The 25,278-nt window shown below is 42.9% G+C and overlaps 2 long non-coding RNA genes across 2 annotated transcripts in view; one reads left to right on the top strand and one right to left on the bottom strand.

Moving 5' to 3' along the window:
- Nucleotides 1-25,278, bottom strand: part of LOC142603495 (uncharacterized) — a 121,195-nt gene that overhangs the window by 51,503 nt on the left and 44,414 nt on the right. The gene's annotated exons all lie outside the window — the stretch shown is intronic.
- LOC142603570 (uncharacterized) lies at nucleotides 19,171-24,696 on the top strand. Its single transcript, XR_012837514.1, has 3 exons — nucleotides 19,171-19,333; nucleotides 23,477-23,609; nucleotides 24,600-24,696. It is a non-coding gene; the product is annotated as an uncharacterized LOC142603570 (long non-coding RNA).

Raw genomic sequence — 25,278 nt, 5'->3', positions numbered from 1 at the left:
TCAATTTACCATTTAGAGCCATTACCGTGTGTCATGAACTTTCTTAATCTGAAATGCGAGAATCTTCTCTTAAATACAGGGCTGCTGAGAGGGAGGTGTCGTGGGGGCAGGTCCCGCAGGACCCAGCAAGGGGAAGGAGGTGGAGAGACCTGACGAGCTCCCCTAGCATCACTTCCTCCTCTTTCTCCTCCCACCTCCCTGTTTCTTTCCCTCCCCACTGTCCCACTTTGTCTCATTTCCCTCCCATCCACGTATGGAGCCCTGTGGCAGTATGGAGGTAGGGACCTACAGGGTGCACGAGTGGTTTTCATACAAGGATGAGTAAAAGGCGTGTTTATCACCAGCTAGAGTGTTCTGGCTGGGAGCTGAAACGTGGAAAAATTAAGAATATTATTTCACTCCTTCCATGATCTGTCTCCCTGCTCTGTAGCAACATTAGCAATAACCAACAGGAAAACATATCTGCAGAGGAAATTTCTGAGCTTGATTAATGCTGTTTGTCAGTTCAGCTGGGCAGAGCGCGGCCATGTGGTGGGGCGTCTTGGAGCACAATCCTTCAGGCGAGGCTGAAGGGGCTGTAAACAAGCTATGAAAGTTTAATGACATTCAAATATCTGAATGACTCCTCAAACGGTGTAGTGGTTAGGAATTGTCCAGTACAGCTTTTGTAAAGAATTCACAGGGTTAATGACTAAAGAATGGAGTTCTGGTAATCAATATAGTCCTCTGGCTCTATTGATTGGAATCGCCTGCTTATTTTGCAGCTAAGATTTTTTTAGCCCATTCAGAACAAAGACACCCTAGGGGACTGTTAAGTAAATAGGCATTTAAGACTTTTTCATTGCTAAGAAAGTAGTTAATTATTATTAGTGCTTAAAAGTCTCAATTTAGACAGAACATCCCAATGAACATCATAATTTCGCTAGTTTTCTCTATGTTTTATGCAAATTCATGTGTATTGGCAGCCGTTTAGAAGCGTGCACCTATTGGGCTGGGCGAGGTGCCGAGGGATGCTTCAACCCAGGAAGGGCTGAAGGCACTGAGCATCGCTGCAGGGGACCTTTGCACAGAACAGGATCAGGTCCCCCCCACAGGTTCAGTATTTGTAGGGTGATGACTGCTAAACACCACGAATATGCCAAGGAACCCTCATTGATCTTTTGCTGAAAGACAACAGTCAAAGACATTGAGGAAGACAAGCTTCTCAAAAGAGCTGAGCTTTATACATACAATGTTCCTCCCCAACGAAAGTGCTTCACAAAAACAACTTTCTGTTTTGCCATATACATAAAGCCTTTCTGCTGCTGCCACTGTTTTTGCAGGCCAAATTTGCAGAGGATCATCAAATCACCTAAGGCAGGTACCCGTAGAGAGGATTCTGCAGCAGAGCAGTGCGAGACAACTGGACACTCCTTGCCTGGCGAGCAGCATGGCCCACAGCCTCCAAAAGCAGCCGGTACCTGACTGCCTTTGCTTTAGCGGATCTCAGAGAACAGGGGGATCTCAAAAATCAAGTCCACAGTTACACATCTTTAACCAAGGATGTGAACTACCTGGTCAAACTGAGCCTGCGCTCAGCTGCAACGCTGCCCTGGCGCTGTGCTCCTGCTTAGGTGCCTCCTGCAGAAGCCACCTGCAAGTTCAGTCACACACTTGGCCCTCAGACCAACCAAAGGTCCTGTAAGCCCCCCGCTATTTTCACAGTAGATCCAGAATCACTATTACTAATATTCTTTTCTTACTGCCACACAAGTTTTAACTTCTTTTTGCCTTTTTTCATTTTAAACCAGAAGCTACTCCTTGCTGAGCAGAGGAAAGAGTCCAGAAGGATGCTTCCCCACTGAACTGCTGAGTACAATGGAGCTGCTTTGCATTTTGATGCCACTCTAGTTCCCTTTGCTCTTTGCTTGATCAACTATTTTTGCTTGTTACACTTAAAGCTGCGAACCCAGTGGATCAGAGAAAAGATGTCCATTTGGGACTGATCTTTTTCATCCCCCTTAAAAATTAATTATCATAGCTGCTTGCTAGTATGAGCGTTTGATAAAAACACAAAGATCACACATCAGTCAACAAGCACTTACTCACCAGCTGAGACATTAAGAAAACATCACAGTTTGTATATGATCCAATTAACAGCTTTTTTCCCTTGACAATGATTTCCTACATACTTAGGCTATTATATACAATTTGGTAATATGTGGAAGTATTCATCACGCTTGCATTTCCTGACACTAATCCCGTTTGTAGATTCTCCTCGCTTTCCCCTTCCCAGGATTTAGAGCAGAGATTCCTGACTGTAGCCTGTACAGAGCAATGCCTGGATTTTAGCCATAAGTGATGTTGCAAATCCATAAAGCGATAGAGGCAGGAGGGCAGCCGTGTTCCTAGTTTTACACATATCTTAATTTCATCCCTACCTTGTACAGCCATACCCACAGTACCTTTGCTGAGCGTCACCCTCCATCCCTGTTGGACGGCTTACCAACACCTGGAAACCTCCACTCCTTATTTGGTCCAACTCCTAATGGATATATTGCCCAAATACAAGCCCTGAATTTGAATTTAAATCTCAACCCAAATCTGTTGCTGTCAAAAATCTTGGCAAGTAAATTTTGAAGGCTTCAACACCCCTAAATAGCAGTCCCTCATTTTGGTTACTACTGAGGTCTACCTCTTATCTGCATCAGGAACATCAGCAAGCAAAAGATCTGAGTTAATTGGTCCAAAAAAGGTTTTCCTAAAAGAGAACGGTTATGACGATTGTGTAAGGATATCCACGGTGGGTGCAAGACCTGAAAATCATTGCAGGTCCAATACAGAGGATCATTAGACAGATCTATGTTTTCCAGGATTTGAGCCAGTTTGCAGCTGATTTCATGTCAACTTGCAGAGCCTTCTTTGCTGTAGTTTTACGTATTACTGAACACCACAGGGCTAGAATGGGACAAAATGGGAGGAAGAGAAAGTAATGGGTTTCTCAAGTGTTTCTGAACCTTAAGGGAGAATCAGATTGGGAAGACAAATGGGTGGGAGCTAACCCTAATTTTCTTTCCGCTGTGGAGCGTTTTTAAAAATTATAACTGAAGGCTGCATAGCACTTTGTACAAAGTCTTTCGCAGTGAATAACGCAGATTCAGTCACACTGTAACCTTTTGAGAAATTTTGTAGGGAATATTCCTGCACAATTTGGGATGGAGAAAGGATTTTAAAATTTGACAGACTTTCTATTTTAACTTATTTAGTTTCTTAGTGGTCTTCTGAGTAAAAAAATAAAAAAGTTCAGAAGCATTTCAGGTTGAATTTGACCCCAAAAGGTTTTAATTTTTTTAGATTTTTTTTTTTTTAATCATTAGTGAAGAAAAATAATCTGATTTGTTATGCAGTGTAAAGACCTATTGTGCATTGCCGGGAATGTGAAGCTGAAGGAACTGCTATAAACAGCGCATATTGATATCAGATGTGTAGTCATTAAGAAAAGAGAAAAAGGAAGGTCCAAAGCTAGTGAATTAATGCAATGTTGCCCAAGGGCTACATTCAAATACATTTATTTTTTCAATTTGTAGTTTTAACTTTGCTGAATCCATCTGTTATTTTCATTTATAAATACTCCACTCTTTCTATCTTCTGGGGAGGTTTTCCCTGTTGGTTTTTTTTGTTTTTTTGTTTGGGTTTTTTTGCTAGCTTCTCACCAAGACGTGTGGGATCTCCCTGAGGTCTGGAGTCAGAGGATATTTGGAATTGCCACGTAGGGTAACATTTACCCTGGGACCCTGTAGAAGTTGGGGCTTTACCTTTGCACGGCCACAGAGGGAACTACACTGTGTCCTGAGAGGGAGAGGGCACAAGGATCCTCTGGTCAGTCTTTCTGCACAATTTACTTGTTTTTTCAAGGAAGAAAGTATCAATGCTCTTGATGTCGAGTTGGGTTAAATTTCTAACAGCTACATACACCAGATGTTAAGTCATGAGTCTTGATAATACAGGGAAAAACAAAACCAACCAACCAGAATATGGGGAAATCTTTAAACACATGGTTCTATTTTCCAAGCTGACAGGTCTGGGTTACTAAACTGTCTCTGCGTTATGAGAAATTACATTTCCCTAAAAATTAGTAGAGGTGCTCCCTTTCTACGGACAGCTGAAGTCCCGTGCCAGCACGGCCGACCATGCAGACTGTGGCCACCTCTGGTCTCTACCAGCCTGCGGTGGTGAGAGTATCATATGGAGTGACCCCTTCCCACATAGGTCACAAAATAAAAATAGCCATGATTTTCATATTGAAAATGGTGTTAAGCTGCTGAGGATCAAAGTTGTCTTCCAGGCCCTGCCAGAGATTCACTGTGTGACTTGACTTTGTCTCCACAGACTCTTGTTGCTTCTGTTCCTCCATCTGTATAACAGGGACAACGTCACTCACCCATCCTAAAAAAGCCCTTTGACAACCCCAAACAAAAAGCAAAAATACTCAGCATTGAGATGTAGGTGATATAAGGTGATGTTTTTTTTACTAGAAATATGTCCTTCCAGTAGATATGCAAAACGTACCTTTATGGTTTGGTTATTTACCATGGTTTATATGAATTACCGAGCAGTCATCTTATACCTTGGTATTCAGAGTAATGCAACGTACTTACTAGAAATTCACCCAAGCAATTACTTTTCTGATCTATTGCCAGATTCCTTTCGTATCAGCTGCAGCAGCTTGCAAAACCTAAGAAATAACATTTTACATAGGCTTGTAGTCTATATTCAATTTTATCTGATTATTTTTAGCACAGTGATTTGAGAATCCAAATTACAGCTAAGAAAATGGAAAATTCATTTTCCAACAATGCCTTAAGCTTCACTAGCATTTTAGAGTAGAACATTTCTGTGATGGCCTTTGATTCAATCCAGGCTGAACGAAAGACATTTCATCACCACAGAATGCATTTCTTTATTTGCCTTGGATCTATGATTCTGTCAGTATTGAGAGAAAAGAAAAATCAATGCTGCACTATAAACCTCGGGCAGCCCCTGGCCAACGTGGTCAGCATGGTGTGAGCAAAGGAAATGGCAGGGGAAAAAAATTGACCGCTCAGCAATAGTGTGGCACAGTAACGGACAAAGCTCTGGGCTAATAACAGCTAGCAATTACACATGGAAAGCCAAAGCTTGTAGGGCATTCAGTACGAAGGGGATGTAATACAATTTATTGAACCACCGGTTAGAGTTCTGCAGCTTCTCAATAAAAAAAAAGAGCTGTGGACCTGTACTGCTTAAAAGACAGACTTATATGGTGCCAGCAGGGGAAGGAGACTTGAAGAAAGCAGAAAGCCCTTCCTTTTTATGTCTTGGATAGTGAGCAAGTGGGAGAATGCAGCCTATTTATGCTTTCTAAAAATACACCAGCCAGGCTTAAAGGGACAGCCTGCGTTGTGCTGCCAGTGCCCCGGCTGCCGCTACGGACGCTTGCACACACGCATGTACCCTGCGCGCTGGAGCAGACAAATGTAACCAGGCACTGCATTTTAATTCGTTATACGTACTGCATCTACAGCGACAGCACGCTGTATGTCTTGCCCTTCTGGAAAAGGGGGAGAAGCGGCATGACAAAAATCAGTGCTCGGATACAGTTATTTATCCAAGAGAAGCAAGGTGTTTCTGCAGGAGAAAGCATAAAATTAAGATACTAGTAAAACAGAAGTAAAAATCTTGAACTAAAAGGAGGAATCATTGATAAGCACGTTCTTGAACAGACAGAAATGAAAACTTTCAACTAAAAGCCAGCGTAGCAGCATTTTCAGGTAGGTCTGGCTGCAGTAGTGAAGGTCAGCGCTGCAAACTGAGGCTGACTCCCTCCTGCCCACCCTCCCTGCGGTGCCCATTGCCAGGCAGGACGGCTGGGGACACCGTGGCCACTGCCCACGGCGGGGGCACGGCCTCAGCCCTGGGCACCAGCTCCACTGGGGTTTGTGCATCCGCCAAGAAGGAGCAGGCTTTGTTAGGTGTAACCGGTTATAAAGCAGTCTTGGGGAACTACTGCAACCTGCACACTATGTGTTTATATTTATTTGTGCTTTCAGGGATAAATTATGCTCTGCAGATGGCGATGAAAAGTTTTGTCACTTGATTGCATGAAGACAGGATTAGTCCCGCAGCCGGAGGTGCCAAGCACTGCCCAGGCTCAGCTGAAGCCCTGGTGCTGGCAGGGCTGGGCCCAGCTGGGAGCTCGACAGCCTTCGGGAAGAAGCGGCGGCAGCACCAGCTTCGGGAGCTCAGAGAGCCCTTGGTGTGGCTGGGACAGAGCTTGCCTTGGAGAAACCTCTGCTTGACACCAGGCTCTGACCTCTTTTGGCCCATGTTTGCATAAATGCACTTTTACCAGAGAAAAGATTATCTCTCAGCATCGGCTTTGGGTGTTTGACATAACTGCTGCCAAAACAGTAACAAGTTGCTCAAAGCCATGATTTAGAGTTAGGATCCAGCTTTACCCCAGAGTTAGTAAAATACAACAGGAATTTTAATACCCAGCCATCAGATCCCGCACTTCCCGGGGACCCTGATCTTTGCAGCACCGTGTGGGTCTTGAGATTGCCTGACTCCATTTGTACATATTGCTAAGAAACATTGTTTCTTACATTTTTGGCTGATGTTGAATTCTTAAGTACTACAACAATGTGGTAAAATGTGCCTTGAGAACTGAAATAACAGCCACAATGTGTCTAATTTTTCATTCTTAATTGAAGACATCCAACTCTCCTCACAATGCAATACAGCTACAAGACTCCTCATCCTCAGTAACAAGTAACAGCCAGATTTTCCTCTATTGTGACCAGAGGAACCAGACAACCCGTGTAACCGTTGGATGCTATCCCAGCAAGAATCCAGCCCAGAGTTAATTGTTGTTTTATCTGAAATTTCATTTCCAGAATTCCAGCTTAAATATTTTACCCCTTCATATTTTCACATCAGCCTCTTCCCTCAGTGCTATTTACGGCTCCGATCTTGCACCGTGGGGTCGCTCCTCTGTTTGCCTTGCATGGGAGGCAGGTTGCCACCTGCACGTCACCTTCAGTGACAAAACACCAGAATTGCCGTGCAAGAGGATACAGCACATCTTTTGCGACAATTACGGCGGGGATCCCGGTAGCAATATTCCCTGCGTGATAAAAACAGCTTCGCACCAAACACCAGTCAGTCAGCAAACCCCTCGTCCCATATCACAATTAAGTCCTTCTACATGACATGGCGCAAGAGATAAGGGATTTGTATTTGAGACGTGAAGGGATCGCTGGAGCGAGGTGGGGCAGGACGGCCTGGTTAGCGCAGCGCTGCCGGCAGCCCTGGCACAGAGGGAGCCCCTGGCCGGTGACTTCTCTTTTCCAGCCACAGGGATGGGGGAGGAGGATACGAGCGCTGACCATTCCCAATGTCACCTGCAGAGAGCCATTAGCCCGCTCAGCCCTCTATTCCTACATGCTGAATCAAATTAATCTAACAAAAACAGATGACCTGTGAGCTCAGCCTGCCTTACAGCAAAGTCAAACGGGAGCGAGGGGCAGCGGCGGCAAGCGAGGCAGGGAGGAACCGCGCCGTCCCTGCAGCCCCTCGCCGTGCCCTCCTGCAGATCTCCCTCCGTCGCCGGCTGTCACGTCCACGCACCTCGGCCACCTCTCCCTCCGCAGCCAGACTAACCCCCTCTTATCTACCTTGGTCTGGCTGTGCACTACCCCCTCCATTACACATGTCCACACACACACACAGAGCTGCTGACCTAGAGGTGTTAGCCACTTCGCAGCTGCCGTTCTTCTCACATTAATCTATAGGAATCAATGGACATTTCATTAGAGTAATCAAGTGTGGATGCATCCCGCATTTATATCCCGCGCCTCCCCCCTCCCCCCAACTGCTTTCACAGGCTAATTGGTCCTACAGCAAAGACTACGTGGATATTTTTCCCTACAGATGAGTGTCAAGAGCAGTTTTTTACTGCTGGTTGAAATACCTATCAATAGAGAGGCAGTATAAAAGCCTTCACCCATCAGGCTGTGTGGCTGATGCTAATACATTATGCACTCTCCATTCTCACACACTGGACTCCCTCCTTTACACCTTTATTCCATATGACTGCCTCATTTATGTTTACTTAGATAAGAGAATTAACCCATTGCATTTTCCTTTTTAAAAAAGGATTGCAAGAACTAATACTTCTCTCTCAGTTCACAGTACATTGAGGGAATTTCTCACATATTCTTATTTCAGCAGTAGCCTTTCTATTTCCAGTCAAATCTCTTCATCTTGCCTACTGTGATATCTTATTATTTCTTCTAGTATTTTGTGGTTTATATGCACTTTGGTATACCATGAGCCCTCATGAAAGGTACTGGCAGCAGCATGGTTTTCAGCATCCTTGCTGTCTGGGAAGGGACACTCTCCTCTCTGCTCACCTCCACAAAGACAGCAGAGGTTTAGCAGGGCTTGGGGGGGGGCTGAGAAAGGTCACAAGAGCCGCTGTCCCTAAAAAGGGTATGTCACAGGAGGAAGACCAGAGCTCAGGAGGCAGCAGGGATGGGGCTTTTGGCCTCCTCTTGCACTTACAACAAACAGGAAACTAAAGTTTTCTCGCTTGGTAACAACTTTTGACTATTAGAAAGATGAGCTGAATTCAAAATCACTGATTTGTGATAAAGCTGATAGTTCTGGTATGTTATTACCCATCTTTCAAGTCATGTCAGACCTGAAAAAAGCATATTTTCTAGGCAGAAAGGCACTTGAGTGAAAGAGATTCAAGTGAAAACTATCTCTTCTTTGTCCTGTTTTTAGAACTCACAGCATGAGTTACATAGATGTACCCCAGGTGAAAGCATGGCCCCATTGGCTGCTGGTACTACAGGACATTATCTGTAAAACGTTTGGATATATTGCCAGGATGTGAAATTCCTTGCACCTTCCTGACTCTTCCATGTGGCATGCAATTTTCAGTTTTGTTTAACGAATACCATATCTTTTTTTTTTTTTTTTTTTTTTTTTTTTTTTTAAACTAAAGCCTGCTTTTTCTTATGGCCAAATTCATGAAACTACAATGAAGAAAAATGAACCTGCTGAAGGGGATTGACCCCAAGTGCTCAAGAACAGATCTTTCAAGACTAACGAGAGTTTGCATTTGCTTTTGTTGCCAGATCTCTTTCCTGAGGGCACACTGCATAATGCAAAAAGAGCTACGTGAAAAGTTTGGCACAGAGGATGAAAATAGGACCATTCGACTGTTTTACAAAGAGATGAGGTTCTCTTCCCCTTCCCCCTCCACACGTTTTTCACTGTAAGCGAAAATGAAACTTGTGCTTTTCAGAGGAAATGGCTGCTAAAGGTTAAAGGGTAAGTCTTCCTTGCTGCAAGCATACGTTTTTGCAAGCTGAATCTTAACCATGTGGCTAGCAGCACTCGCACTGAAATAACTGCGGAGAGCTTGGAAGAAGAGTGGGGAAATGGAGGGCAAGAGCATCAAAAGAACATCCCAAAATTGATTCATCCGCTCTTTTTTCTCCTTCATTTGAGTTCTGGCCACCTCCTTGTCTCTATTACACATTCCACTTTAGAAACAAGATCATTATTCAGAGGTGGAGGGCACGGAGCTGCGCCAGGGAAGGGCAGTTGCTGTGCAAGGGAGCAAGAGCGTCTCTCCAGGGCTGCTATGCGGCCACCTGCGAGGGCAGGGAAGTTTGGGGCAACAGGTTACTGAAGCCTTGACTCCTTGCCCTGCCATATCAACCAATGAGAATATTTGTGTGGTTTATGTACCCGCACAGAAATACGATGTCACACACCACAACCCACTGGAAAAGAGAGCAGAAGGAGCCAGGAGGCAGCTGTTGCCCACTCCAGCTCACCTCTCCTGCTTTCGTAGAAAGAAAGCCCATCGCTTGGCTCTTGGGTTTTTCCTGGTGAGGGAAGCCACAGTGAAACAACACCTGAATTGTCCTGAAAGTAGCTTCTTGGACATTTAGATATATTCTGTTTAGTGAGATGTTCCTAGGAAATATTTGACCCTAAGTAAACACAAAGACTCATTAATATTAATGTGGAATTGAGAATATTCCTGGATAACAGAGTCTGTTATAATAAAGACAAAAATAGGATGAACAGGAGTCCAATCAAAACCACACCTTCTGGCAGCATATTGTTTGCAGAATGCAAACGCAGGGAAGATTGAGTGCATTAACACTGAACATAAATGGAGAGCAATATAGCACAGATGTATATCCATAAAAATGACAACCATTTAGTTTTGAATGAAGACAGTTGTTATAAGATAGCAGTTCCAGATTTGAAGAGGAGTCAGCATTTTCTTCTTATTCCTTCTCTCCCACTTGACCCTCCAAAATAAACACTGAATAAACACCTGGGGAGGTGGCAGTTGGGTTTGGTGCATTTAGCCAGGAAAAGCTAAAGAAAAGTCTCAGTGAAACACTTTCCCAAAGGACGCAGAGTGGGACAGGCAGAGGGATGGCTGGAAAATTGCTGTGGCCACCCAGGCCAGGGCAAGCCCAGTTTGCAGAAGGCTGCAGGTGCCAAATCTGCTCTGGAGAGGTTCCCCAGTTACCTGAGGGAGGAGACTGCCGGGTGGTTGCACCCGCTCCTTGGGGCCAGGGACCTGCCTCCCTGAACAGCCTCCACGCCTCAAAATCGTGCAACAGAAATGAAACATCACAGAAATGGTTGTTGCTGGTTTGGGGTTACTCCTACCCAGGAAAGACTATTTTCAATTCCTTCTAAGAAAGCTGAAATGGCCCAAGTTTTGAAAGCTCCTTGTGTTGTTCTGTAAACAATTCTTTGAATATGTTTTGGTTTTGAGGTGTATCAATAAGTTCACATCAGGAAAAAGAGAAACTAGAGTGTTTTTTTCAAGTTTGGACTTTTGGTTATCCAAGTCAGTCAATGGGCTGTATGGGCCCAGTTTCAGCTTTCACTGACGCCACTGCGCCTTTATGCCTCTGACCTTGGTGGAGCTGCTTTGATTTACCAGCCACTGACAGGTGGGAATCAACCTCCAGATACACACCTCAGCATTTCTCCACTTCGCTATATACGTAGGTACACATCCGCTTTCTCTTAAGATTGTAACATATGCTTTGAATTCTCTGTGTGAATTTTCACTGAACTTTACACCTCAACTGTCATAGATGTGATTTCAAGGATTACTGAAAAAGGGTCTGCACAGATTTTAACTTTATGAGAAAAAGAAAAAAGACCTGCCTATTTCATCTTGCAGTGGGAATATCCAGAACTTCAAGTATAACTGATCCCTTGAAGCCAAGTAATTTCAGATAAAGCCAGAAACATGGCTGTGTTGGTCTACATTAAAGTTGTGTTTGATATTTGACATTCTCAATATACTCACTATGGGCCATCTCAATGTAGCCTCCTGAATTTTTTTTTGATAATTCTCTTGGGTAAGTTGAAATACCTGAAGGGGACGTTAAGATCAGCCCTAAGTGGTTGGATGCACGCACCCTAAAGAGTCAGAAATATGATTTTTTTTTTTTCTCTCTGACAAATGAAGGTATTGTAGAGCTTTTTCTGACACTACAGATTCCCTTTCTTCCTACAAAGATATAATGAAGGCAAATTATTTGCATTGTCTGCTATGTAAAAGTTGTCCATGGGATAAACACCTTTTCCATTTAAAAGTGACTAAACCACCAGTCAAATGATGAAGACATAGAAAAATGGTGCTTTCATATTGTCCTGTTAGCTGAGCTCCAATGTGAGAGCTGGGCTGAGAAGTTTTGAAGACAGATACTCATACGCTCTGTCTGTGCAGCGTGTAGGGCACAGAGATCCCAGCTAGTCCCTGTGGCTTCTGGGTGCAAGTCAGAGGTGAACACATGAATGAAACTATGATGTCAGCCAGAGTCTTCCTGAACCCTCATTTTGGTAGGAAGGTTGGAAGATGGCATACCAGCCTTTGCCCTGACTATACTGATGGGAATCTGGGTATCACTGGCATCAGTCACTGGCATGACACCAAAACCTGCATATTTCCAATGAAATTTCCCTCCATGACAAATCTCTGCCCTTTTTGCACTGCATATTTGAGTTTCTTCAATATTGCTCAGAGCAGAGCTTCTGAGAAGTCAGTCCTAGGCAGTATGCAGCCAGCAAGGTGGCTGAAGGCTGCCCAGACTTCTTTCTTTTCTCCACCTGCTTCTGGATGTCTAGACCCAGTCTTTTTTAGGCTTCCCCCACCCCCATGTTAGTTATTTCTGTGCAAGTTAAATTGAGTGGCCTATCTTACAACTCCCTGGACTAATTTTCACCTTTTTTCAACAGAGCTTCCCACTTGCACTTGCAGAAATACCTTTTTCAGAGCCCCCTTCCCATAGCATGACTCTAAGGGGCAGTGCACATACTGTAATTGGAATAAACAAAACCATTTCCAAGCACATATACACTGCCAAGAAAAGAGTGAAGTTGCTGACAAAGTTTTCATATATGATATTAGAAAAATATAACAAGGGTTTTTATTATACTTCTATACAAGAAGAAAAATAAATGCACTATAAGATCTATACTGAGATCTCTAGAAATTCCCCTTTTTTCCCTTATCTGCAGCAAAGGCAGAAGATGACCCAGTCCAGGAAAAAGGATTCTAAGAAAAACAGTTATGTTCAAAGCCCAGGGTTGTGCATTATTTATAATGTGTAAAAAGCCTATACACTTGGTTACCACTAGAACCTGTCTGTTTGGAGATGGGGATTAGACAGTAGCATCATCTATAGCTTTATAAACTAACTGATGGTCTTCCTTGAGTTTTAATAGCTGCAGCTGAAGTATAACCGAAGGGATCACAAATATCTTCATTCTCTGCCCTGTGAATCACCAGTACAGAGGAATAACGCAGAATACCTCTATGTGGTAGTCACAGAAACCACAGTTATCAATGTAAAGGTTTGAAAGTAAGTATAAAAGTTTCTGTTCAGTTATATGCCACTTTTTACTTAAAGAAGATGTATCATAATGCATTGTTTTTCCAAAACAAGAGCATAAAGCTCTATGTTACTTTTGCAGACCTTTCAGTGTGTTGATTGTAACAGAAAAACATAATCCTTGGGGAAAGAGCGGAGCTGTTCAGAACCTGCGCGGGGAGGAAGGGGGTCGGGCTGACAGCAGAGGATGGGAGCAGATAAGGCTCCCTCCAGGAGAGGTTCTAGACAGGGCAGGGGAAGGGATTACATTAATCCCTGTCCCACTTATAGACCCCGCTGGCCTTCAAAAGGTATTCTTGAGCTGAAGAGATGAAAATATTCCTAGTGTTGGATCTGTTAAGAGGCTCTTCATAAAATGTCACGGAGCTGGTTTAGAGAAAATGGATCTACTTCCTTTCATCTGCCTCGAGGGTTTTGGCAGTTGTTGGGGTTTGAGTTTGCTAATGGCAAGAAGAAAGGCTCCGAAGTGGCAGAAGTGGGAAACGAATCATGCCGATGCCGCCACGCTTGCGGCCCCCAGACTTGTGCTACGGTTTCATTTCTGTGATGGAAGTCTTTCGCAAAGGCCAGCCAGTAAAAACAAACACAAAAAGCAAGGCGCTCCACCAGCTGCTTTCCTCTGTATCACATACATCTTTAACCATAAAACAATACCAATTGCTATACAGAGCCCCTTTTCTGCAGAGCGGCTCTCTTGCCTTCCCCTGTGCCTGGGCTTTTACGAGTGACAGAATGACCCCTTGGTATGAGTCCTTGGTCAAACTTTGTTTCGGCATTTCTAACCACACCTCCTTAAAAAAAAAAAAAATATTCAAAGTACAAATACTGTCAACTGTTTGGTTTTTTTTAAATGGTCAGATTTTAAGGTGGCTCAAAAAAGAAAGTCTTCAGAGCTTGCAGTGTGCTTGTTGCTTTACAAAGTGTTTCTGGCAATAGTAATTTTAATACGTAGCAATAAAAGAGGAGGTGTGAGGACTATTGCACTACGATTTGCAGATGGCTGCTCGGCACCGCTCGCGCTGCCGCAGGTGGCTGCAGGGAAGGGGTCCTGTCGGCAGACCCCCCCAGCTATTTGGAGCTGAGGCTGAGCGCAAAGGCTCGCCAGGCGGGCCCTGAGTTACAACAGACCGCTGGGCCACATACTATCATCTCTATTTACAGAAGTTGGTGGACTTTCCTCCTCAGCTAAATAGGCTGACAGCCTCAGAGATTGGCTTTGAGTTTTTGGTTTGAACAAATCAATGAACTACAAGGAAAACTACAAAAACAACAACAAAAGAAATGGTTTCTGAACGTTACCTGTAAATCCACATAGTTTTAAAAGAAAAATTTGTAATAAAAAGGACACCAGGAGCAAGACGAGGGAAGAAGTTCCTCACAGAGTACGCAGATCTGTGCAAAACCAGAAAATGCTCTGACAGTGGGTTGCTGCTTATCGCATACTGACGCATATCTATTCTGAATTAAAAGACAGACCTGTTGAGTCTTGTCACTTCCAGGCTGTTTCAGTCCCTCAATAAAGCTGCCAAATAATTTGTAATGGAACTTAGAGCAACAATAGTTTTTAAAGTTGGTTTGTGCCTCACACTTGTGCTGGCCCCAGAGGAAGAAGATGGCCTGAGTAGTTTCCAGGTGAGATAAAGTGTTAGTAGGAATATGCAGATGAAATTTCTATTCATTTTCATCATCAGTCTTTCAGCCTAATTACATTTAATGCAAACATGACCAACCCTGTCCCATAGAGAGCTAAGGAAGGGAGGGGAGGGGGCAGAACAGAAGAACATGAAGGTGACTTGGATAGCTTTAGTGCAATCAATAAACAAATGTTTATTACTGATGATAATGATTCCTATTTCTTATGCAACACTGAAAATAGAGAGCACTGTACAAGCATTAACTAATCAATGATCTAATTAATGATTCAAGATCCCAAATCAACAACAGAAGAAGACGATCGCTCCACTGGAGCCGTGCTGCCGCAGAGGGGCCCTGCCCTCACCACGGAAACCCAGTGAGCACCATCGAAACCTTTCCTCCCTGCCAGCAGCGTGCACCGCACGTGTGAGGAATCATCTGGTCCTTTGGTAACATTTGGGTGGCAAGTTTGAGACAAAACAGGCTCTAAGCACCACCTTCGGGGAAAAATGGTAAGTAGCAAAAAAAATCATAAACAAAACAACTCTTATCTTAATAATGCTAAATACCTGTGTGAGACATTTGCTTAATAAGATAAACTCTCATTTATCTGGAAAGCTACTTAATGCTAGGTTGGTATTGCTGCTTTGCCAGCCACATTGGAGGTTCACAAACCAAGCAGAGAGTCAAACATCAGACACAAAACCCCCCATGTGCTGCGGGAAGCTGCTAGCGGGTCCCTGAGACAGCGTGTCTCTGCTCTTCCCTGCATAGCACTGCGACCCGGCATCCGAGTCCCAGTGCTACCCCGGTGAGGGAGTCAGGGGGAGACCGATGTGAAGGGAATTAACCTGCTGAGCTCATTACAGATCCCACAACAGTTTTCCAAGGATTCTGGCCTATCTGCAACCTGATAAGCAAAGTTTTGCCTAGTTCCACCTGGGTACGGCAGTCTTAAATTCAGACGTAGCTTCAGCTGCTGCAGGAAGGGCTGTGAAAGGCAGGCTGTAAAGCAGTTGCTGGTGAACTTGGCTCTCTATCGCTGAAGCTGCGGGGAGGAAGGAGGTCAGCACAGCACCATGCGTGCAGCCCTGCCGCCCTCCCGCTTCCACGCTCTGCCTCGCATCCAGGGCGGCTCCTTGTCTGGCAGCTGGCTCAGCCTGGCGCTCGGCTAAGCTTTCCAGCCACAAGAAGTTTGGCTGGTATAAAAGGTAATCCTGAATCATTTGTTTAGACATCAGAATAATAGAAACGTCATCAGTTTGGTATGGCTGATTGATGCAGAGCAATGTGAACTTGAGATATGTAAGAATAAAGGTTTTGTTTGTTTGTTTGTTTTTTACAATAATTGGGAAGGTTACTATGTTGTATGATCCAATGTTGGGCACCTTCACAGGTTAATGCTTCTTGCAGAAATATTATTTTAAAGTATGTTTTCATTTGAGATGGTTAAGTCTGGCTTGTATGGAAATGGAGATGCTTCATGTTTATGAAGGGTTTGCTGTGCATTTTCACAGACCTACTTGATTTTTTTTATATGTATGTCAAAATACAGTTACATATGTAAAAGAGTATTTTAAGTTTTCAACTCTGAGGTCCAAATTCGTTATTGGTATAACTGCCAGAGAGGTAACCAGTAATCCGACCCAGATTCCGGACTTTAGACAAATTTTATCTCCCTTGAGGATTATGTAGAGTTTACTTATCAGGAGGAGAACCCAATCACATTTCTCTGCCCCTTGTCTAAGAAGTGGACTTTGCAGCCACATTGAGCAGTGGATACCTTGTCTGGGAAATGTCTCAACGTGATGTATAATAAATGGGACTTGCCAGATCTGAGTGCTGGGAAGCAATTGTGCTGCCTTGCTTCTGTGTGTAGAGGCATACATGAATGGGCTGAGTGTCACAGAGATTTGTAGATAAACCATACAGTTTCAAGCTTTGGTTATATTTTACTGATGCAAGTTCCTGCTTTTCATTGATCTTCATTCACTAAATCTGGACATTTGGCTACTGGAAAGAACCAAGCAGCTTTTAACTCCGTCTTTCACCTCTCTCCAGTGCCTATAAAATGCATTGTTTTGTTTTAAGGGAGTGATGAAACTGAAGGGGAACCCCTATTTCACACGTTCTGAAATATTTGGAGAATTCAAAGCCCAGGCTGAACTTGGGCTTGCATTTGCATCTTGGGCTCCCCTTTATATTTTATAGGGAAGTAATTGATCCGTGTAAAGTGCTTCTACCTCATACTGAGAATGGCAGCATGTAGTGCCTCAATATTTTATATGAACAATTCCTGTTTTTAATGTTTTATTAATGTTAGCCTGAGACATCATGTGTTGCTGTTTAATTGCTTAGCTGCAGTTGCTCCTGTACTAGGCAGCCTTGAAAAAAGAGATGAAGTATGGGGTGGTTATGGTCCAAAATAGAACTGGATTTCAAAACTGAACCCTTTGAGTTTAATTTCACATCTTAGAATTTAGATCTACAGCATGGCTGTTAGATGCCATCATCCCCCCCCCCCCACCCCGAGATGAAGCCGATGCTCCAGCTGTTGACTCCATCGCACAAAACATCTGTGGGATTTAGCCAGGACTATCTGATGCTTTGCAGGGTCCCAAGCAAGACCGATATTATTCTTTCCAAACAGGAGAGAGAAGTAAAATATTGTCATTTAACTGCTAAGGCAAAACATGCCTCGCAGGTTTGAGAGATTTAGACTTTCTTTCAAGTGTGCTGCATACGGATATTTCCAGACATGAGATGAAAACAGCTTGCCTCAGCTGTGTTTTTTTGAAAGGACCTAGTCAATCTGCAAAGGCATTTCTCTAATTCTCAGATATTTTGTGTACATTGTTCTATTTTTGGCTTAACAGCTTTCCTGTTTAAATCACTGCAAAATATCGGCTAAGCCAAACTGCATTTTGCAGATCCAGGACTGAAGTGTTAACATATTGTGGCTGCAGAAAGCATAAAAAGGACAGACTAGAGGAAGGGAAAGAATTTTCATTAAGGGATTAATTAGACAAAACAAGGCAATAAAAGAGACTCCAAAAGGCTCGCTCTTTAGAGATTTCCATAATTGTGCTCTTCACAAACGAGTTTAATCACCCAAAGGAAGAACCAACAGGCAGATGAGGAAGTGGTCAATAAGGAGCAATAACTGACCACCGCATTACTGGGGTATCTCATACAAATCAGGCCCAATATCCGGATTGCTAAGGTAATGCAGTAATGAATCCTGACCCATGTTTGTATCACTGTGGTGAGTTCCTGAGATCTTGTTCTATTCTGGGGAAAAACAGTTCCGCCTGAATTTTTCCCTGTCATCTAGGGGCTGCTAGCACACATATAGGATGTATATTTTGGAGGTCAAATAAATCAATAAAAACCCAAAACAAATCAGAGATACGGTAAACAAACAGTCTGATGTTATTAACCAAGTCAGAACACTCATTTTCCTATTTTTTCCCTTCTGTGCTTGTTTCTCAAAGGCTTTAGTGGAATACACAATAGGAAAAAAAGAAAACAAATATGTAAAGTAACTCAGTCTCTTCCCACGTGTAATAAAATCAAAACAAATGTTCTCACTTCTACAAACTCCACCACATCAAATTAATAATGGAAAACATCACATCAAAGCACTCTTTGTGCTCAATAGCCTGTGGCACATTTGGACTCATCAATAGATGTTCAACAATATTACAACTTGTTTAAATCTTGGTAAAGTAGTGTTATGTACTATTGTTATTGACTTTCTTTTTCTAATTATCACCCAAAGGTGACAGATGATACAGCACTAATGATCAGACTGTTTAAGAGCTGAATCAGCTTAGAATCCCAACTCATTAAACCTCAGCAGGACTAAAAGATTCCTTGCACTTTAAGGCTAAAAGCTTCACCTCTCTGACAATATTTTGGTCAGTTATACAGGACACACCATTGAGACATTTAAGGTATTTTTTCACTGAGAGTATCTTTTTCGAGCTTTTAAGGATTCTAGTGCATGTAAGCATCTAAATACTTAAAAATACGTAAAATGCATATAGCTGTCATGATAAAGTATCTGCAGAACCTGTTTGGTTATGATGAACCTTCCCTTGAATCTGTTTAAGCTAATAGTAAAACTGCTCTTGATTTCAATAGAAGCTGAAGTCAATAGGAGTTGCAGATCCACAGCGCTCCTTTGAGCCCATCTCTCAGTCTGCTCCGAATCAGGGACCACAACAGTATCTCTGTGTGCTCCTGTTCACCTCAGCCTTGCACCAAATTCATTATTTTTTATGAAATTAAACAGTTTGGCATCAAAATGTGGCATTCTTATATGTCTATTTTAAGAAAACCTGACTGAACTAGGATATTTCTTCTGTTGCTTCATCAGACGTAGGTTGGGAATGAAATTTCTGATGCTATCCTTACATATGAGAAGTGATGGCCATGCTGTTGGGGGGGTGGAAGGGACGGAACATGTCCGTATACTCCAGCTTGTCTTGAGAAACCAGACTCTTCCAAGACTCCTGGATATTTTTAAAAGGCTCTGAGTACAAAAGCATCTTCAATGTCATGTCATTACCCTACTCAGCGTTGTCTTTGCTCTATTTGATTTGGGGTACCATTGATACTCCTGGATTAAAAGCTCAGAGACTCACAAAATCGGACCCAACTTTCTCACAAACCGATCACCTGAGACAGCGATGAGCACCATTATCAAATCAGTCTGTCACAGAGTAAGTACTTGTTTGCAGTTTAGGAATGGTTCAGGTGGAAGAACATTATGAGAAAACCATAAAGGAGGATTAGTGAAAAATTGATGCCAGAATAGTAGCAAAGCTCATTCGTTTCCCACAAACACCGTGGTGCCTCGTGGCCAACAATTATGTGTGAGCTGGAGGTTTCAGGATGCTTGTGAGATGCTTTCTCTCTCTCTCCCATGTTTTTATAGCCCATTTGGGACCTTTGTAGACTTAAGCTCATTAATCCCCTCATAAAAGGCTAGGGTATCAGGTGCCTCCATGACCAGTATTCAGACCATTTGAGCAATTAGAGAGAAATACCACAGATCACTCTTAATTCTCTATAAAGAAAAGTTTGACTATAAACCTGTAACTCTGACAGCCTACTCTAATACTGAGGCCACAGTACAATCATCCCACCCTACCAATTTTCCCACCAGGTCTTTGGCAAGGTGTTGCAAAATTGGAGTCCAACAGAACTTCCATCCCAAGTGTTCGCACAGGGAAGTATCATTTGTCTATAAGGAGAATTTTAGTCTCTGGAATTTAGCACTGGTTCAGAAACCAATTTGCAGTACACACTCCTGACATGAAAATACACATATGCCTTTATTTTTCAGGGTTTTAGATTGCTTTAAGTTAACTTGGTAAGAAATCAACCAAGGCAAAATGAGTAAGGAACTCATACCAGAAACAGAGCATCCAAATAAGGGAGATGCACAAGTTTCAGTCGCAACAGAACTATTTTTTTCTTGAGAAAAAGCTCTAATATTTCACAAGTCTCCACTCTGCAAATATTTGTTGTGGTCTCTAACAGCAAAAGTTGTTTGGAGATCGCCAGAGGTAAAAGTGTGCTGTCCCCTTGTGCAGGGCTGAGATGATACATTTTCCAGTAAGCTGTGTTGCTTCCACATACAAAGCTACAGGAATTAACTTTTAAATTCAGGCAGTAGCCACTCTGGTCTCTGTACCTAGTTTCTCCCATTCAAGCCTCATGTTATAATTCAGGAGAGTAGTGGTGCAATTTGCCAGGTCACATTCCTTAAGAACAAAGTAAATGAAACTATTAGGTGTTATTACAAGGGCAGGATTAGCAACTGAAAACTTCCCTATAAACTGCTATCTAATAATTTATGACAGTTTTGATGTTTCCTGACAACCAGACGAACAGATTAATAAGTCCATAGTCCACCTCTGATATTCTCTTTCCCGCTATCACCAACTTTTGGACCTTGCAACATTTATTTTCGCTTTGGTGACATTCGCTGTAGCAGAGAGCCAGTGCAGGACTGGCGGTGGTGCACCAGTTACAGTGCATGAAAGATTTTACCCCAGAGTTAGGCGAAACCCATGCATTAGAGTGCCACAAACGTGAAGTGCACAGCGAGATCTTCTGCCTGACACGTGCACAGAGTGAAAACACAAAAACATAGTTGAAAGAATCTTCCCACATTAACTGCTTTTGTGCCATGAGCTTCCCCACCTGTACTCCGTGGACGTGTCTCAAGCCCACAAACGATGCCTTGTTTTTTTTCCACTTCTTTTTGGGACTACCCACATGCTAAACTGGTCGCAGACTCGCCACGCTGTAGACACCATGCAGCACAACGAATGTTGTAAATCCCAAGTTACACAGGACTGTATTTTGGGAAATGGCTTTTCCCTTTTTTCTCACCGAGCTGATCGAGGCTGAACATCCTGTGCATTTTGGATGGGTTTGAGTCTAGGTCCAAATGATACATCTGGCTTTAGTTTTGATAAGGGCAGAATTGAAACCCAGTCTGGATCCTCCAAGTCCCAGCTGTGCAGTCCCCAAAGGATGCCAGATATGCAGCATTTGAACCCCTCTAGCAACCAGAGCTATTTACTTTGGAGTCACAAAATATAAGGGCTAAAGCTTCCTTTTCGATATTGACATTCAACGGAAAGGTTACCTATCTCTCCGAGTCCTTCAAAACAGATTCCCAACAATTTCCCCATTTCTCCTTCTCTACATATCTCACCCCTGAAGCCTCCAGCTGCAAGTGCCATTCTTCTTTGCTGCCTGTCAACATGAGCAATTAATGGCTCCGAAGAGTTGGTTTGAATGACCCGTGTAGTCCCACCCACAGGAACTGGCTCTGAGATAGCAGCGCCAAGTAGTTTCATGGGAATCCATAGAGGAGCAATAGTTTTACCCAGCGGTCATAATATTTTGGATAAAATTGTGAATCAGTTTTTAGCTGTGTGCTATGAGCCTCAGGCTACTTTTTAAATTCTCCCCCAAAGCTTACCATTTTTTACATGAAGAGGCCATATGTCATAATAAACATCAGACTTAGGAACGGCTCACACTCTAAATGTCAGCCTACAAAGCTACCTTTAAAGATTAAATCTCTGCCCTCTTCAAAAGGGAGGTTGAAGGGAGGGATGGAGAAATCCCAAATACAGAGAACCTTACAAATAGAGTGAAGTTTACTACTAACAAAACATATCTTGCAAAAACACACTTGGCGCTTTTCTGTTGGAGCTGCCCTCGATAAAACGTGGGTGTCATTCGAAAAGGACATCATTTCCAATGAATTCTGAAAGTGTCACACAGAGTATTGATCGATCGAGTCTTGCCGTCAGCGTGACCAGGGCCAGCAAAGAGCTGTCCCTGTGATCCAATTTTCAGAGCTCACAGACACCTCCAGTCCCAGGCAAATGGCGTCAGCAAGTGGCAGGAGGGGTCAGGGGGAGGGGAGGCGGAGGGAAATGAGGAGGGGAGAGTTGTTGCGCTGCTGTCTGCTTGTCTAAGCATTAAATGTTATTAGCCACAAGCATGGCACCTCCATTGTGCGGAAACGCTGCTATATTTCTGGCTTTTGTGTTACCAGCAGCGCCAAACCATTTGTAAGTCAAAAGTAGGTCCTTATCAGCAAGATATACCCTGATAAGATCACGGTTTTTATGATTACATCAGCGTTCGGCCAGTTTCCCGCTTCTGCCTACAAGACGCGTACGCACAGCACAGACCTGGGCAAGGGCGGCGTGAGCTGCAATGTTGTTGCTTTCCAAATACAGCTCTAGCAATAGCAAGCCATCGGGCCGGCTCCGACACGCTGCGGTGGGTGCTGCCCACCCTGGCACGGGGCTGTGGGAAGCGGGCTCTCCCCATGCGAAATGCAGAGCCAGCCTTAGGCTCTAGTGTAATACTTTGGACCTGCTATTTACAGGGGCTCAGGTACTAAACCAATTAATCTTGCAGGAGAAGCTGGAGAGGGAAATTATTGACACCCATTATGGAGCTGAGTAATCTCAAAAGGAAACCGTTGTCTCAGCCTGAGCAACTCCTGGCTTGATTTTGAAAGCGCCGGCGAGGCGTGCATCGGGGATGCCCCCCGCTGCCGCACAATTAGTGATGTGCCTTGGTTTTCTCACGTTAAGCAGGGAGAAATATCATGTGGGATCCTAGCACAACAAATCCTTTTCTGGACTTCTAGGCACCACACGCTAATAAAATAACAGGAAAAATGAAAACATGAAAACCAACAATAGAAGGAGAGCAGCTGGTTAAGAGAAATGGGGTGGTTTGCCGTTTGTAGGAGGCTGGTGTGGGACCGCAGCAGGTGAGGAAAGAAAGATTAAGCCTTCTTGTTATACTCTGGATAACTGTATGCCAACCCATTGCTTTTGCTAGGAAACTACTTCCTTTCCTCCTGATTATTTATATACTAAAATAAAACCAGCAACTGAAATGTTTCAGGAATTGTTTCTGGTATTGAAAAGAGTGCTTTTTTTTTCAAACAGAGTGGAAGTGTTTGACAGAACTTGAGTTTTACTGAAAATATTGATAGCATTTGAAAAAAGAATCTGCAAAATGTAAACAATAATTTTAAATAACCTCCCCAGTTTTCACTTCAATATTTCTTAATGTTTGGGGAGAAAAACTAATTTCCTGATGAGATTTATGAAAGAGGGGTTAGTGAAAGGCATTCCACTGTCTCTGATTTCTTAACTTAAAAATAACAAGGATTTTCTAAATAAAATAAAATAAAAAAATATAAAGATAAGCAGACTTTAATCAAATTGAGACAAAAGGTGCCCTAAAATATTGTGGGATTTGCAGCTACTTTTTAATAAACAGAAAAATTAAGGCCCTCACCTTCTAATGAGATTTTGCAGGTGGACTCCAACACTGACATGGGACTATTTACTCCCAGTGGTGCTCTACTTAACTGGCTCATTTCAAGATCAGTGTCTAAATCTGCAAATATTACTGCTAAACCTGAGGAACTCTCATGTCTGAGTGAGTATAGCACAGCAAAAGCAAGGGTCTGCTACTAGTTATTTGAATAACTTCTGTTGAAATTGGGTCTTTCAGTTTCCTATAAATTAAATATCTTGCTTTAAAAAGCACCTATGGAACCGAAATTCTTGTGGGTCACCCAGAAAGTATGCTCTACAGTTTGCACTGTGATTTCACCAAGCATCATTAATAACAAGGACAGCAGATGCAGTGAAGATATGTAGTAAAGCCTACTACAGGATAAACTGTGTTTGCACGGAGAGCATAGCACCACTTCAAGCCACAAACAAATCAATCAAAGTCAACATCTATTTCCAAGCGATTTGAAAACAGAACAAAAGTAACTAATTTAATGAATTTTTCATTACAAGTCCTCCACTCTGCCACAGATGAACTAAAAAATCTACAAAACAATCATGCAGTGCTTGAAAGAGAGAGAAAATTCTCCTTACCTTAGAAACGACTGCTGCCAGCTGATCTGAACTAGGTTAGACCTAGGCAATGTGCTTGGGCTGAAAAACCCTCATTAAGCCTCTGCTTATTTTATGCTGCCTGAGCAGGTGTATGTGTCTCCTAACAGTTGCACCTGAGCTTTAAGGTGCTTGCCATGTCTCCTAGAAGAGCCTTTATTCCACAGTTTGTAACTTTGCTAAAAAGTTTAACTGCAGAGGTCTACATTTCTATTTCTGTATATTGGTTCTCATAACTGGCTGCAGCTGACTTTTTTCAGAAAGTTTTGGTAGAAATGGGCATATTTGAAAAAAAAAACCAACCCCAAACTGATATCAGATCCTAGCAATATGCATATAATCTGTGTCATGATCCGCTTCACCAAATACAGGGTTTTTTAACAAAACCTGCTCTGTTTCTCAATATAATATCCAAGTGTTTGTGGGGAGTACAGAAGGAGCTCATGTAAAATGAAGGACTCTGAAGTTCAGTGGTTGACTAAGGTATCACTAATTGCTGACGCATCTTCTGTTGTTCCAGACAAATGGGATCGGTATTGAAGCGTCTATGTGGATTGCACCGTACGCTGGCGGCGGAAAAGGGAGGGTGTTCAAATGGAAAATTCTGGCTTTTCTCATCACTGATGTACCCAGTCCATAAGCATAAAATACATTTGCAATAAAGTGTATCTGTTGTTCTAGGCACTAATACATGAGTAGTAAAAAAGGACAACCCAGGGATTTTAATCTGAAGAGACCGAGTCAAAGTCCATTCAAAGCTAAAGCTCCCATTAACTTCCGTGGGGTTTGATCATACTCCAAATCTTGCAAATGATTTCTCCAGAGGTTCATCTGGGTAACCCTCTCTTTGCTGCAACAGCTAAGTATTGACAAGGCTTGTTTCAAGCTCCAATAGTGTCCACACCTTGGTCATCACCAACTTTGACAGCAGCACTGGGCCATCCGGGAGAGATTAAGCAGAATTTTTTCCCTTAAAATATCTTCTCATTTCTTATATTTCTTAAGGCAAGTGGGTATTTTGCAGTGAATCACAGAGCCTAAATCTGAAAATTAACAGGAAATTAGAGGAGAGTAAACCTTCTTTCCTTTCACCACTGTAAGCACTATATATTAGCTAATTTACTTTATTGCTTTTTATTTTAGCTCTTTTTAAAATTATTTCACTGTACTAACAAGATGAGGGGGTTTTATTTTGATCA

The sequence above is a fragment of the Balearica regulorum genome, chromosome 12 (genome assembly GCF_011004875.1).
Source record: "Balearica regulorum gibbericeps isolate bBalReg1 chromosome 12, bBalReg1.pri, whole genome shotgun sequence".
NCBI classification, from domain to species: Eukaryota; Metazoa; Chordata; class Aves; order Gruiformes; family Gruidae; genus Balearica; species Balearica regulorum.
The sequence above is the reverse complement of the archived record's forward strand: the minus strand, read 5'-3'. Positions and strand labels throughout refer to the sequence as shown.